The sequence below is a fragment of the Coturnix japonica genome, chromosome 1 (assembly GCF_054131305.1).
Source record: "Coturnix japonica strain WE chromosome 1, WE-NBRP24, whole genome shotgun sequence".
NCBI classification, from domain to species: Eukaryota; Metazoa; Chordata; class Aves; order Galliformes; family Phasianidae; genus Coturnix; species Coturnix japonica.
The window spans coordinates 22540273-22556646 of NC_140663.1; the positions used below are offsets into that span (position 1 = coordinate 22540273).

General features: G+C 37.0%; 1 long non-coding RNA gene across 1 annotated transcript in view; it reads right to left on the reverse strand.

Moving 5' to 3' along the window:
• Positions 1–690: 690 nt before the first annotated feature.
• LOC146762311 (uncharacterized) overlaps positions 691–16374 on the reverse strand; it is a 20378-nt gene continuing 4694 nt past the window's right edge. The window contains exons 2-3 of the long non-coding RNA XR_014939717.1: positions 4673–4717; positions 691–2048 (exon numbers count right to left, since the gene is read on the reverse strand). This is a non-coding gene — a long non-coding RNA (uncharacterized LOC146762311). The remainder of the gene's footprint in view (positions 2049–4672; positions 4718–16374) is intronic.

Consider the following 16374-nt stretch of genomic DNA (forward strand, 5'->3'; position numbering starts at 1 on the left):
ACTCTTGATGCTTGGAAGTGAGCTGGGTGTTGTAACTGGTCTATAAATAATAAAAGTAAATATCCATGCATGAATACTTTGAGACATAATGCATGTGCTAAACACTCAGTATATGTACCATCAAGTATTTAAGAAATATCTAACATGCTTTGAAATATATATTCTGCTTTTTGCCCTCACCCCATAAACTGAGAAAATATCTCCAGAGCCTCCAGTGTGTCTGCACTCAGGGTTTAGTCATGTGCTACCAAATCATCTGCATGAGGAAACACAAAGGCATCCATTGCACACGCCACCTGCTGTATGCATCTATAGCTGTGAACAATATCATTTCTGACTGGTTTACCATTATCTTCTTGTCCCTTCTCTTTCCTCCCATGCAGATTTGTGAGGAACTAACTCAGACTCCTTCAGCTTATATAACATATGAGCCAGGAAAGTTGAGACAGTGTGGAAAAGGAAAAGGGAACAAACTACATTTGGCCAAGTTTAGTTTTCCATGGATTAAAAAGGAAGCAGCCAAGCTAACCAAAGTTGTCAATACAGTCCATGATGAGAAAGGGTGCAGATGAAGGGAAACGAACCCTCAAATGATACATGGATTTCTTCTATTTTTTCAGAATTAAAGTTTAGAGAAAAGCTTGATACATAGGAATGTTTCAGGAAAGAAGACATTTTGGAGACATGCTTACTTTGGAAGGATTTGGATGTAATTTTGGTTAGAAAATTATACAACAATGAACTTGGTTTAATACAGAAACATTCATATTACATTTTTTTCTTTTTCTGTGGACATCTCAAGTACACAATGGTTATTTTCTTGTGGTGTAAAATTGCAATGTACATTTCTTGCCTTTGACTGATAAAAATGCTTTGGGCAAATACTTCAGCCCATTTCTGCATTTATTTGGTTTTAAGCATTGGGTTCATAGTTCACATTGGATGAGCAATTTGTGTTTTATTCAGCCACATGTAAAGAGAAATTTCAAGGACTTAAGCAAAGAATCAGTTCTTTGTAGAATGGCTATGCATGTCTGATACATGTCTGCAGGTAAGTTCCTTGGCAACCAGATCAGAAAAGATGCCTGATAATATCTGGTCAGATATTCACAGATACCAGGGTACTCCGCATGGAGTCATTGTTTTTGTGAGGGGACCATCACAGTTTGGAGCTATCAGCCTCCACTTGCAACAAATAGAACTGCCACCCTTTTGTGCTGCTGATAGCATTGTGAACCTGAAGGAAGGAGGACTTCAGAGAAGATACTCTGGTACAGATCTTCATTTATATTTTCTTCAAAGAATCACCATCAAATTTTCCAGCGTTTCTTCAAGCAGTTCACCATTTTTGACTTTTGTGACATCTAGGGAGTCAAAACTCCTATGAAGCCCATCTAAGTCAATTCCTCTCTGTTTTGTAGAGACTGAATGTTTCTTTGTCTCTTGGACACATAAGGAGCTGTACAATGTATAAGCCTGTCTGAAAAGCCATTTCAACACGGGAGGTGTCTAATAACACACAAAACTGCAGTCAGTCTGAATACAGTTTTAATTCAGTATATCTGGTAATCACAGCAGCAGATAGTTTTTAAATATGAACCATGGTTCCAATGAGTTCTAAGCTCTGAGACACCTGTGCATGATGGTGTAGGTTAGTGCAGATGTTGCTGGAGTTACGTTGCCATTTTGTTTGCTTGTTTGTTTCAAATGAAGTTCAAGTACTTACACCACTGATAAAACAGTTTCATTTTCATGAGCAGGTGCACTAAGTCTTACAAGGATTACAAAGGTTGGAAGGAATTTTTAATTCCAACCACTTGCCATGGGCAGGTTTCCACCCACTAGATCGGGCTGCTCAGGAACCCATCCAGCCTGGCCTGGAGCATAAATACAAACTGAAAGCACTTATTGGTGTTATGAAATCTTGCTCCTAAAGAGCACTGTGGATACACTTTGTACCTATTTATGACTTCAGTGTCACCATATCCCCAGTTGATCATCTTACGCGAAGAGTAGAGCAAGTATGCCTTCTCTCAGGAGCAGAGCACCTGTAATACAAAGAAATGAGAGCTACAAAAGTCCGTTGCCTTTTAAGACAAGCCCATTTGTAGACCCTTGATGGTATGACATCTTTCCATTTGTCAACAAAGTTAAGTACATAAGCATGGGTTTAAACTTATGCTCTGAGTAGCTGCAATAGCTTAGATTCTCAAGGTAGTATAACATCAAGCTCCTGTCAGAGGGAGGGCAGTTCAGCCACTGGGAAAATGACATTGTCTGAAATATGAAAGTGACTGGGATAAGCACAGCCTCAGGCAACTCCTCTTGCCTTAATAGCTAGATAAGTTGTTTACTGTCTAGGTCAGTAGATGGATGTCTCACATGCAGTATGTCACACCATCTGTGAGCTATGACCAGATTATGCTACTGCTTGTGCAAAGGCCTCAGAATCAGTCACAAAATTGTCAGCAACTCTGAACAGCAGCTGTAAAATCACAACTGTGCACAGTAGTCCTGTCCCATAGACTGTAGCAGTTATTTAGTCCAAATCCATCAAAAGAAAATGTGGAGGGCATGTGGGAAGAAAGGTGAGTAGATACAATTTTCTTTTGGTCCAGGGCATCAGAGTGTCTCTTGTGCCCTTTGACAGTGGCAGCACTAGCCAGTTTTGGAGACCTCTTAGTGGAGTTCCTAAACTTGAAATATAAAGACTCAGCAGTCTGCAGTGTTATTTCAAAGAGTAGAAATAATCTTCCTTTGATGGTTTAGGCATAGACGTAAAAAGTTCTGTGTGTATTTTATGTTGCTGAATATTTTGAGAAAGATTTGAGGTTACACCTAAAGGAGAAATTTGTCTTGAGTTAGGCCTGAATGACTTTCCTTAGAATTAATAAACAAGAAATGAAAGAGCAACCACTTCCTTCAAAATAAAATGTATAAAATGTATTTGTTGTGGTCTTTTTTTGTTGTTGCTTTGTTTTTAATTCTGTTTACTCTTCTTTTGGTATTATTATTTTATTATTATGTATATTAGATAAGTCCAAGGATTTAAACAGAATTACTAGCTTTTATTCAATAAGATTTTAAACAAGAGATCTAGAAGTCAGTGCCAATTTAAACTTTTGCTTCCTAGTAAAGAGAAAACACAAGGAATGTTTTACTTTTCTGGTTTAAATTCTTCATTAAAAAGTAAAAGTTTAAATTGGCAGGAAAATGGCTGTTCAAGCTGCTAGTGCACTAACATCAGAGAAATCTGACTTTTAGCTCTTGATATTCTGCCAGATAGTGTACTGTATATTACCACGATAAACAGAAAAAAAGGAATGAGGTGAGATAAGTTTCATTTAGCCTTTGTTGCCCTAATGGATTTAATGTAAATAATTAAATATTTGCTTAGTAACCCTTAAAACCATAACCAGTGGACTTCCAAAATCTTTTGATATTGCATTAGGCAGCAAGTCCAGAAAATATGGTGGCATATCAGTGCAAAGCACAGTCTTGTTTGGTGATATGATTGGCACTCGCTTCTGAAGAAAAAACCCCTGTAACATAAAGGCCTGCTTACAAGTGTTAGGCCCTTTTGCTCATGAGTAAAATAATTATGTAAAGTATTACACCACTTAGCCCTCTTAAAAGTTACAGCATCGGGATCCTGATGCTGTAGCTTGGCATTTCAACTGTAGGAACTGAGTTTTCGCATTTAATACCTCAGCTACTTTGGATCTCATCCACCTAAAACTTGGCAGGCAGGTTCATCTGCCCAGATGATTTTTTTAACAGTTCAAAATTAGTTAAGCTTTTTCTAGCTGTAAGGCAGCCAAGAATTAGTTTGGAGCTTGTTATAGATGTATTTTTTTAACTGTCTACAATTATAAAATGATTCTGTTAAAATAAATAAATAAATAAAAGGACAATGTTCTACTTGTCGCCTTTTTTTTTTTTTTTTAAATTGCTCACTTCAGATTTTGAACCCCACAAAAAAGATTTAAAACACTCAAGAGACAAAAAGTGAAAATTAAATGTTGGGACCAGTGAAGTGAATTCTCAAGCAGACTGCACCAGTCCCACTTTACCTCAGTAACAGGAGAGGTCAAATGTAAATAGTCTCCATAGTATTAAAAAAAATAAATAAAATAAAATTAAAAAAAAAAAGACATTATTCTCTTGCACCACTGAGTGTCAGTCTTGCTTTTTGTTGTGTCTACCTAGATGACATGTCTACGGGGAGAGACAACCACTCAAACTGGTATGGCCAGTGAACCACCATCAACCATCTCATGAGTTACTGTGCACTCTTAGCAGTCTTTTAAATAAAGACTTGTATAAAGCATTTGGCTCTGAGGACCAAATATGTTGGTTTTATTGTCCAGCTTATGCTGCAAACCAGAGAAAGGAGTTGAAAAAGAGTTAAGTTTTGCTCTGGGCTTTGAAATAGTTAAACAAAAAATTGACTTTAATATTGGCTAATTGCTAGAATGTATCAATCTGAAATATTTTAGGCTATCATCAGTCTCAAGAGCATCTGATACCTTGCCAGTAGACTTAAATAAAAAATATAGGTCTTTTACTTTGCTATTCAGCAGGTAAATCACGCAGATTTAGAACATGGGCATACTTAATAGGCTGGATTAAAGACTAGATCCTAAACCAACTGAAGCCCTAGAGTACTTACAGTCAGAGTTGTGCAAATCACTGATTCCCTGCTTCACTGTCTGAACTGAAAAAAGAAAAAGAAAAAAAAAAAAAGAAAATGCATTACTTTGATCCAAAACCAATATGTTTTAATGCCTTCTGCAGGTTTAAAATAATAAAAAATAAATAAATATTTATATAAATAGATCAGTCTAAACCACAAAGCTTTTATTTTTGCTTACAGAATTTTTGAAGTTCCCTTTAGTAAGCAAAGGTATGTTTAAGTTTGAAACATCATTTCAAAATGAACAAAACAAAACACAGCTATTAGAACATGTCTATGGAAGTATTTTGACCCGCAGAAATTGTTTACTTTTTCTCTCCAGTAGTGAGAATCCAACACGATTTCACAAAGTCTTCTGATTAACTCATATCTAAATTATTCAATAGTTAAAACAATCTTTAAAGAAAGCGGTTTAATTTTGTTTTCAAGAATTTTCGGGCTAGTCCATGGATTTCTCAGTTATGGTGAGGTACTACCAAACACCTTTTTCAAGAGTTCATTACACTGCTAATTAATTGTTTCACGCAAAAGACAATGTTCTCCCATAGCATGGGTTTGTACACATGTATGCCCCTTTTCTCTTTCTTCTACTGTACTGCACTTTTATGTGCTTATGTTAAAATAAATAAATAAATAAATAAAACAGCAACTCCTGACTAGATAAAAATGGGTTGAGTGATCTGTCTGTCAGTTGTCAAGGATTATATACAAAGAGACATGTTTTACCAGTTATATATATTTATATTCTTATATATATATATATATATATGTATATATATATATATATATATATATATATATATATATATATATATATCAGCAGGCAGAGATAGTCTCCTGGGCTTGTCATCATGATGTTTCCATGTTGCTGCTACAACTTTCCATATGCCCTTACACCCAGGACGGTATTACTGTAATAATATCAATGTCATCAGCTCTTTCCATGTGCATGGTGTCCAAGCAACATGGCAGACCGCAGTGTTGTAGTCCCTCTTATATTCCTATCTTGGATTTAAAAACCTTCTATTAGGAAAAGAAGATCCCAACTGGAATGAGATTATAACACAATCATCCAGTTCAGAACATTATGCCATGATTATAGCAGCATGTTAGAAACTCCCTCTGCTCCCGGGCTTAATGAAATCTGAACTTATTGTATGGTTCAGCACAGCTTTTGGAAGGCAACCAATAAGTATGGGAGGTTTACAATTGAGACGAGGGGCTTGTTTGCCAGGATTTGACTCTCTCGAGGAAAGCTAACTGCAGGGCCAGATCTTTTCATTGGATATAAAACAGCTATACTCATAGCAGTATTTACTGGTGATGGCAGCCTGTGATAGAGCTATATATTTCCAGCAGTACTTTAACCAGAGAAAACCCAGTAACGATTGTATATCTGCTCAACAGTTCTTTGCTGTTTATATAAAACTATTCAAGAAGGAGCACTTGACTGCAGTGGTGCATTTAAATGTAGAAATCTACCTACTAAGTAAAAATCACATGCTACACCTATCTAGGTGTTACTGTGTGTGAAATTTTAATGTGCAGATAACCTGAAAAGAAAAAAAAAGAAAGAAAAGCTGTGTACCTGCACACAACTGCTTGTTCTATTTTTCAGGCTAACAGCTTAGCTGTAACATTTGCACATTAGCTAAATAACATCTCAAGGGGAGCTGAGGATAGAACCTTGATGTCTCCTGATTGTACATGTGTGAGTTTGTGCTCTCAAAGGATGGTCCTTAAAAAACTCCCTGCTGGAAGCTATTGTGCATATTGTAAAAGGACTGTTGCTAAGTGCCAATTGAGCTAGTACTGTATACTTGCCATTTTAAAAGAAGATTTCATACCACTTGATTATGTTAAATAGAAATGTTTGAAATTTAAACTGAATTACATCAAAATGGCACAGTAGTTATATGTCTAAAGAGCTGATGCTACTCTCTCTCATAACTAATGTCAGTCCCTTCTAGTAGACAGTTTTATATGAAACGGTGACATAGTATTTTACAGGAGAAGTTTAGAGGGCCTCAGTATAAAAAAGGTATAAATAAGTACTACTTTGAAAACCAGCCCTGTGTTTGTATTAGCAAGCAAGAATCCCTTAATATTTAAGTGCTATTTTTAGCCAAAGAGATAAAACTTTTTAAGCATCCAACAGACTGTATTTTGTTGCACTTTACACTCCTGTCTTCCAGTGCTTTCTATATTGTCCACAGGTCACACTGTACACTTTGGCTTGTCTGATCTTAGGTTCAGTTTCCAGTAGTGATACCTGGCCCACTGGCATATTCAAAAAAATATGTTTAAGTTCTCAGACTATTACACCACAGATTTTAAAATCATTCATTTATCCTTTCAGAATGCATTGTCCTGGTTTTATTTTATTGATTGATGGATTGATTAATTACCTCTCCTCAATATTTCACAGTCAGGACACTGCTGTAGTTTTAGTCTGGAACACAACTTGAAATTTATGCCATGCTTGATTCCTGTCAATGTATAGAAATATGTCTTCTGAGTTAAGTGTTGCCTTCAACTGGAGTCAAACTTGATTTGCCCACTTACAGGGTGAAGAAAGGTGTGCAATAAGTTTCTGTGATGATAATGCTGGAGATAGATGGTATTGTAGTGATGTTAGTGATGTTATTGCAGCATGAGCTGCAATAACTTACTCTACTATTCCAGTACTCCTGATACTTTATAGAAGAGCCTGTATATTATACATACATATATTATGTGATATTATATAATATTATGTAATATTATATAGGTCACCACAGTAACTGTCATACACATGAATGAAGGACAAAATCCAAGGGAAAGTGCAAAATAATCCTCTGTGGAACTGGTTCCTTCCTGGATTCCGTGAATTATACCTGGATCAAGGGCTGACATCTCAAGATCACACCAATGCCTGTCATTTTCTGTCTTACTGAAGACAGATAACTACTGAGTTATTTAACAGAAGCATCTAGCCATACCAGTTCATTTTCATTTTCAATCCTATCAATAATATTGCTGATTTAGTCAGTTACCAAACTTACTAATTCCTTTTTTTTTCAGTAATTCATTCATTTTTTAAACTTCTTCAAAGCTTTCTATTCTTCTGTTTCCCAAGATCTCTCTTATGAAAGCCAGCTTCTTAGTTACGTGCTGTTTGATTTGATTGATTTTAACCTGAACAAGAAAAAAAAAAAATAGCCTGTTGCAATTTTCATACTCATGCTAGAATGAGGGGGGAAAAAAACAGTGATTATTGTTACATTTGTGCAGAAGAAAAATAAGGTGCAATGTACTTAGTAGTCATGTAACTGCACAGTTATGTGGCTGTGACCCCATTTACCAGATACGAAATTATATTTGCCCCCAGAAGTAAACCCTTGACTAAAAAGGGTTTCATGATTTCAGCCAGGATTGAAATATGCTGTCTTCTTTTCCATTACCATAGACTCTTTTGTAGTCATATTAATGTTTCCAGTGTAAATGTAGCATCTATGATAGTAAAGAAGAAAATAGTATATAAGTATGTGCTGAAGAATCACCACATAATGGAGTGAACAGGTGCTGGAAAGAGTGTGTCGTACGTGTGATGTATCTCCTATTACAACATTAATTTGTTCACTGAAATATTTTAAAATGTGTAGATTTAAAATAATAAAGAAAATCTTTTTTTTTACATTTTGCTTTGAATTTTTATGCTGAATTTTATTGAAACATACTTTTTAAAATCAGTCATTTTAGTATCCATTTTTATCAAATTATAATCTTTTACCACTTAATAATAGAGGAGCAAAAGCTTTTTAAGCACATAACAACTGTGACAATTTGATGGAATTTAGTCTGAGTAATAATTTTATCAAATAATATATTTCTTTTTAAAAATACCATTTATTAAAACATTATCCACAATTCAGGCAGAATGGTAAAGCAAATGTCATTCTTAAACACACGACCCACCTTTGCTGAAAGCACGGCACAATCACAACATGTTATAGTGAGCGGTGGCATGCTTTCGGAGTACAGGATGATTCTATCAATAGATTATTAAGCCTACAGATGAGAGCTCAGAATTTCTGAGCTAAACACTACTCATTCACTTCTACCTGTTCATTGATTTTAATGATTTTTTGTGCATTTAACTGAAGACAGAATATGATACTCAGCACCTGGTGCATGAGGACACGCTTCTCTGACATAGACTAAAGCATTAGTAGGCTCCCAGAAAGCAAATGTTGCTCTCTTTGAACGTCTTCAGTTCTCCTGCCTGAGGAAAATAAAGACTTGGGAATGTGATCTGGCAGGCACCACCATAAAAGTAATCTCAACATGGATACTTTTAGGAAAGATCAAGTAAGTTATCAGAGGTATTTCTTTGGCAATCATAGACCTTCAGGTGTAGATCCTTAAAGCAAAGCTTTTCTATAGAAATGAGACCTAGACAGAAGATGGAAGACATACCCAAATAAAGTAAACTGCGATTATAAGCAGCAAGTACTGACAGCAAAGCCATTTAGGAAATGGAAACTGTCACTCTGAGTGAGAGAACCAGAATTGTTTCTTTCACTTTGGTTCACTCACAATACTCCAAAAGAACCCTTTCTTTTGAGACACCGGAATTACCTTGGTCAATCATTAAGCTTATGGCATGTCTTTTTTTTTTTTTTTTTTTTTTTTGCAGCTATGTTTATCTCTACAGAACATTTTAAAATTTGTCCTAAAGATTAAGACATTTGTCTGGAAGAGAAGGAGGCGTGTTCTCTATCTGCACAAATCTAGAAAGTACATTGCAGACCTGGTTATGCAGGTAAACATCTGTGCTGGTGGTGGTCAATGAAATAATAGAATTTTATGTTGAGAAAGTGGAATATTTTCAAGTGCCTGATAGAGTTCCAGCTCCTCTGCCTACAGTCTGTTAGGAAGGAAATATCAGTGAGAGGCCAGTGGTGTGGCTCCGGATTCCTGTAGACAGAGGCCAGAGCTGAAGCTCTGAAACTGTCTAATTTCCTTTTCCTGTTATACATGTGAAAACTCCTAAAACAAAAGGAAAGCTTGGAGCATTATTAAATACCTTTTAAAAGTATTATTATTTTTCATTTTCAAAGAGAAGTCTTAAATAGTAAGTTTGATTTGAGGCCACTGAATATTTTTTTTCATTTCTTTGTTTCAGGAATCTGTTCACACAAAGATTTTTGTAAAGAAATTATTGCTCTGGCAGTTTGGTCTCTCCTCCCTTGCCACACACAACCAACATGTCAATAATTATTTTTGTCGCAAAATAAGATTACTCATGGCTGACCTTTATTTCAACCAAAAAACTAAACCAAACCGAAGCATCAATTTTGAAGACTTTCCATCTTGGAATATGATCTCAGGAGTTGCAGAGAGTTGAGTTAACAGCTATTCAATGCCAGAAAACAAAGTTTCTCATCTGATCAACTGTAAAGTTCTGGTCTTCATATACTGCTGACTCGGAAGCTTGCCAGACTTCACCATAGGCAACTTTTATTCCTTGAAATGGCAGAAACAAATCAATTAGATCAAATGTGTGGTTTTCTGTTATGTTAATAAGAAGGGAAAAGAAAATCTAATACACTGAACTGGAAGAGAGGCAAGAGAGAGAGAGAGCATGCTTTGGACCTGCTTCAAAAGCTGGATGTTTACAAGTCCATGGGGCCAGACAGATTGCACCCTAGAGTGCTGAGGGAGTTGGCAGATGTGGTTGCCATACCACTTTCCATAATTTTTCGGCAGTCTTGGCTGACTGGGGATGTCCTGGTGGATTGGAGGCAGGCGAATGTGACGCCCATCTTCAAAAAGGGTCAGAAGGCTACAGGCCCATCAGTCTCACCTCGGTGCCTGGGAAGGTTATGGAACAGATAATCTCAGGAACCATCATGGATCAACTAAAGGTCAGACAGGGGATCAGGCCTAGTCAGCATGGATTTATGAACGGTAGATCCTGCCTGACTAACCGAATTTCATTCTATGACAAGGTGACCCGCTTGGTAGATGAAGATAAGGCAGTCTATGTGGTCTACCTGGACTTCAGTAAGGCCTTTGACACTGTCCCCCATAACATTCTGGTAGAGAAGTTGGCTGCCCGTGGTTTGGAGGGGCACAAGCTCCACCGGGTGAAGAGCTGGCTGGATGGCCGGGCCCAGAGAGTTGTGGTCAATGGAGTGGAATCCAGTTGGCTGGTCATGAGCGGCATCCCCCAGGGCTCAGTGCTGGGGCCGCTTCTATTTAACATCTTCATTGATGATCTGGATGAGGGGATTGAGTGCACCCTTAGTAAGTTTGCAGACAACATAAAGTTGGGAGGAAGTGTTGATCTGCCTGAGGGGAGAAGGGCACTACAGAGTGACCTGGATAGACTCAATCTATGGGCCAAGGTTAATGGCATGAGTTTCAATAGGACCAAGTGTCAGGTCCTACATTTTGGTCACAACAACCCCAGACAACCCAGGCTTGGGGTGGTGTGGCTGGAAAGCTCCCAGACGGAAAGGGACCTTGGTGTGCTGATGGACAGTCGGCCGAATATGAACCAGCAGTGTGCCAAGGTGGCCAAGAAGGCCAATGGCATCCTGGCTTGTGTCAGGAATGCTATGGGGGGTCAGGACTAGGGAAGTCATCCTGCCCCTGTACTCTGCATTGGTAAGCCCTTACCTCTAGTACTGTGTTCAGTTTTGGATACCTCAGTACAGGAAAGACATGAAGGTACTGGAGCAGGTCCAGAGAAGGGCAACAAGTCTTGTGAAGGGGAAAATCAACCCTATGAGGAGAGGCTGAGGAAGCTGGGGCTGTTTAGTCTGGGGAAAAGGAGGCTGAGGGGAGACCTTATTGCTCTCTTCCAGTATCTGAAAGGTGCTTACAGTGAGAGCGGTACAAGTCTCTTCTCACTGGTGACAGGTGACAGAACAAGGGGAAATGGCCTCAAGTTGCACCAAAGTAAGTTTAGGTAGGATGTTAGGAAGCACTTCTTTACAGAAAGGTTAGTTAAGTACTGGAATAGGCTCCCCAGAGAGGTGGTTGAGTCGCCATCCCTGGATGTGCTTAAGAGCAGTTTGGATGTGGTGCTCAGGAATATGATTTAGCAGAGGGAGTTAGGGTACTATGGTTAGGCTGTGGTTCCTGTCTTTAATTATCATTGTCAATAAAATCTAGGAGGGACCTTTAGGAAGTAAATCCCTTATTCAGATAAACACTTATTTTCCATTAAGATAAAACCTTTGTTTAGCTTGGTTTCCTAGTTTTCTCTTTACAACGTTTGTATAATAGTTTTGCATTCTGCAACTTACCTGACCCACTTGTTAGATAATAAGATTGCCAGGTTAACTTGAAAAATTCCACATTTTCTAAGACTTTCAGATGGAATCCTGTATTTTGCTTATCTCTAAAGCATGAGGTCCACAATGGCATTAACCCAAATGTTTTTACTACCATAATTTTATTGTGGATGCCTTTGATATTTCTCAGATATTCCATAAAATATTGTTATATATTTATAATTTACCAAGTTTTTTCCCTCATGTAACATTGTAGGCAGAATTTAGTCCTTGCTGTGGTCTGTATGAATATTCATAAGTGACAAGTACTCTGAGTTCTAAAATATCAAATCCAGAGTTCATGCAGTTTTTAGATGAAATATTCTATCTGTTGCACTGTGGGATAAAAATGTCCTTATTTCAGTGCAATAACGGAGGAAGAACATAAGATTACAATAAATTTTAACAAGAAGGAGATAACTTTGCATTATTTTTCATTCTTCTTTCAACCTCCATCATGAGGATGGAGTCATGCTGTGACATTCTTTTCTGGGTATTGGAACATGAGAATTATACACTTGACTTTGAATGTCTCAAGTTTTGTAACATACAATAGTTGAGCTTTACTTCTTTCACCCTGGTATTTTGCATTTTGATAGGAAAGTGCCACTTCACCGCTAAGGCCCTTCTGCTGACCTCTAACACAGCAGGTAGTTTTTGCTGTGCAATTATCGGGATGGGCTGTGGTGTCCTGGAGGAAGTCAGCATGTGAACGTGTATAAACCAAGATATCAAGGATGTAAAAGACAGAGGAGCATGTATCAGGAAAGTGAAGTCATTTGATCATGGCAAACCTGTCAGGACAAAGTCAGAGTGATAGTTATGCTGGAAATTCTCACTTATCCTCCTTTGTACATTTGAGTGAAAACATAAGAGAGTGTGGATTAATGTGACTCCATTTTACTTTCTCTAAAACTACTACAGTTTCCAAATCGGAAAGTTCTACCTGTGAGCTGAGTAACAGGAAATCGATGTACAGGAATTCAATATACCCATTTTATGTATATGGTTTACAAGCTTGATCTCTGTTTTCTGGTTTCACCGATCCTTATATGATTTTCAAATGTGGGTGACTAAAGATATAAACATGAATATATAACAAACTTAACTTATAGTACAACCTCATATGAGAAAGAAGTCTTAGATTTAGCCTTAAATATCAAGAGAACATCAACAATATGAGCCTCAGTGGGCTGTTATTATAAGATGTTCAGCAAAGACTAGTGAGACTAATGTACACAATTAATTAAAAGAGAGTCCACCCATGAAAGATGAAAAACAGACATAAGTGCACCACCCATTGCACCTTTTGCTGTTACATTTATAGTTACCACTACTGGTGCTGAGGAACTCTTCACACTTTAGCTTGAACTGAAAATGTTTTCATGGACAGAAGTATTTATGCTATGTGTTACTTTTGCCCTTACAAATATATTTAAAGATGTGTGGAGGGTTCTTCTTTTCTTTTAATGAGTAGCACCCTTGAGAAGTGCACTTGATAACACTCTTTTTTCTCCTTCTTTCCTTACCTTCATTGTTTCTCTTTCCTTCACCTGGTAACTGTTCTCACAAAATTTGCCTTAACAGGCTCCAACCCCCCTTCCATCTTATTCCCATTCTCCCTCCAAACAAAACAAAACAAAACAAAGCTCTGTTCATCATTTTTTCTACCCAAGACAAGTTCAACATCCTACAGTAGGACAGTGAATGCTGATTTTGCTGCTTAAATATTATTTTTTATCATTTCTGTGTTTATTTTTCCAAATGTGCTAAGAGACCTCCCAGCGAGATCCTTTCTTCCCTTTCCACAGTCCTCCCTTTAGGAATCTGAATGTTGTTAATATCTCTTGGGTAAAATCCAACTGATGTGTCCACATCAAGTCAAGCTGAATTTACTCCATGCCCTGCAGCTGTTCCACTGTCTCCTTATTACAGCACAAGTTTCTGTTTATTTTATTTATTTATCACTCCTAAGTACCAGGCTTTCTGGCAAAATGTTGCCAGCTGGAAGTTACATGGAAAATGTTTAGCACAGCTTTAACACATGCTCCTGAGTATGTGTACATGCATTTCATTCTTAGTAAATCATCATTTAGGGAGTATGGGGAAATAGGCTGTGAAATGCGATCAGCTTGTCCTGAGCTACAGTGCTATTTAATAAAATCTCTAGCAAATTCAAATAGCAGAAATTCATCCAAGTCATTAGTGCCTGCATTTGCTCCTCCCTGAACTATCAATATCAAAACTGTCTGTTAGGCAATCATGCCATTGAAAAGTGAAGAAAAATAAATAGGAAAAAATGAATAGGTATTTCTGATGAATAATTGTCATCCCTGACTGTGCTAAACCACATTTCTAATTTCTTTATTTTGGACATTTATAGCACTTACTTATCTCAGTTAAATAAAAATGAAATACTAGAAATAATGTTTCTCTCTCTAGAAGCTTATATAGAGTGTTTTTTTATTTTGATTTTCAGTATGTTTTCCTCACTTAGAATTAAATGATCAACTTCTCTGTTGACAGGGTATGAAGTATAGAAATAAGGAAGACCTCTATTCATAAATAAGTTCCCCCCATCTTTTCTTGGAATAAGAATTCTGATTTCAATGTCTGCTGCTATCTCCCTGTGACAGTCCAACACAGATTTCTCCCAGCACACTGACCATGTACATTAACAGTATGTCTGCCTCTGTGGGAAAATCATGCCTCTTAATTTTTTTCTGAATTTACATCTATGAATAATAAAAAGCACACACAAAAAACACACACTTTGGTACTGACTTGTAGAGACAACATTATATCTCGCACATCCATCGGTGGTACTTATATATACATAAAGGGGAAAAGGGGAAAATATGAATAGAAATTGGCAAATATAATGTTTCTTTCACTAGGAATTTCCAATTAGTTCTCCTTGATTTTACTGGACTTACATCTAAAATATACTGTTCTTAGATTCTGAGAACCATGGGTTTAGTTCTATTTTTGCTTCTTTAGTGAGAAGAATTATTTGTAAGGCATCTCCCAGCAGCTTATCCACCAGAATCCATTTTGTCTGGGGAACAGTTGATTATTTTTGTGACACTTTTGATTCTCACTGCTTATTACAAATCTGAACAAAAAATGATGCATACATTGTGATATTCATCTATGTATTTGACATTAAAATCCACTTGAGTCTAAACAGTGGTGTGAGCCCAAAGAATTGAAATATAAGTAATATATACATTTCTGAAGCCACCTTAAAACATTCAAGATACTCTACTTCCAATGAATTTACATTTGCAATTAATATTCTTCCTTTTCTCTCTCTCTTGCATGCATTGCCCCTGACTTTAACAAGTGTAGGGAAGATTATATTTGTGTAAGAGCATCATGGAACAAAACCACTTGAATTTAAGAATAAAATAAAAACATGGAGGGCTTCAGGTACAAGTAAAGGTGACTCCTTTCCTGAACTCAGTTTCTGCAAATCAGTTACATGTTGGTAAACATATGGGGAATATTTAGGGGAGATTAAATGGATCTACAAAAGAATCTACTTCTATATGTATAATTAATCAACCTAATATTTGTTTAACATGTCAACTTTGATTTTGGACTCCTGAGTCCAAGCCATCAGAAAGAGTAGTTTTATTACATTTAAGCCACAAAATGTACAGGTTGAAAATGACATGAATCTCTGACAAGAGGCTCACACTAAAGAAAACAGTAGATTATAGCCTTTTGAGCACTGCCATCATTTACCTCCAAAGATCCCTGGCTTTCTGTTTTGAAAGGAACTGTAGATGATTCACCACAGTTCCTCATCCTGAACTGCCTCTTCTCAAGAGTAAACTCCATAGTGCTTTTTATATCAGGAGCTGGAAAGGCAACCATCATCACAATCTTACGTTAAGTGATAAATAACTATATTTTGAAGAGTGCTCATTTCTGCCTTTGCTTTCCAGGTGTGTGAGACAGATTGTATATGTATATGAACTACCAAGTATGCAACTTCGAAGTCAAAGTATTAGTTACACCTCAAGATACTTGTCTTTCCCAGCTCATCTGAAAAGCAAAACCAAAGTTGCATGCTAAGAGTGTCGCAGAGACCCATTATGAGCAGATCATTAGGTTTCTGTATCATTTCCAAGAACTAACAGCAAGGGCTGGTAGCCATGCAACACTTGGAAAATTATTACATGGATGATACCAAGGCAGAAATTTTCCTTCAGAACTAAGAATGACCTCAAGAATGCAGTCAGTAGCCACAGTGGCCAATTTGGATTGAGTCAACAGCAAACTGCAATGAAAGTAAATTGTGAAAACAAAATTCTCAGGAAGCAAATTTCCTGTATGACAACATTT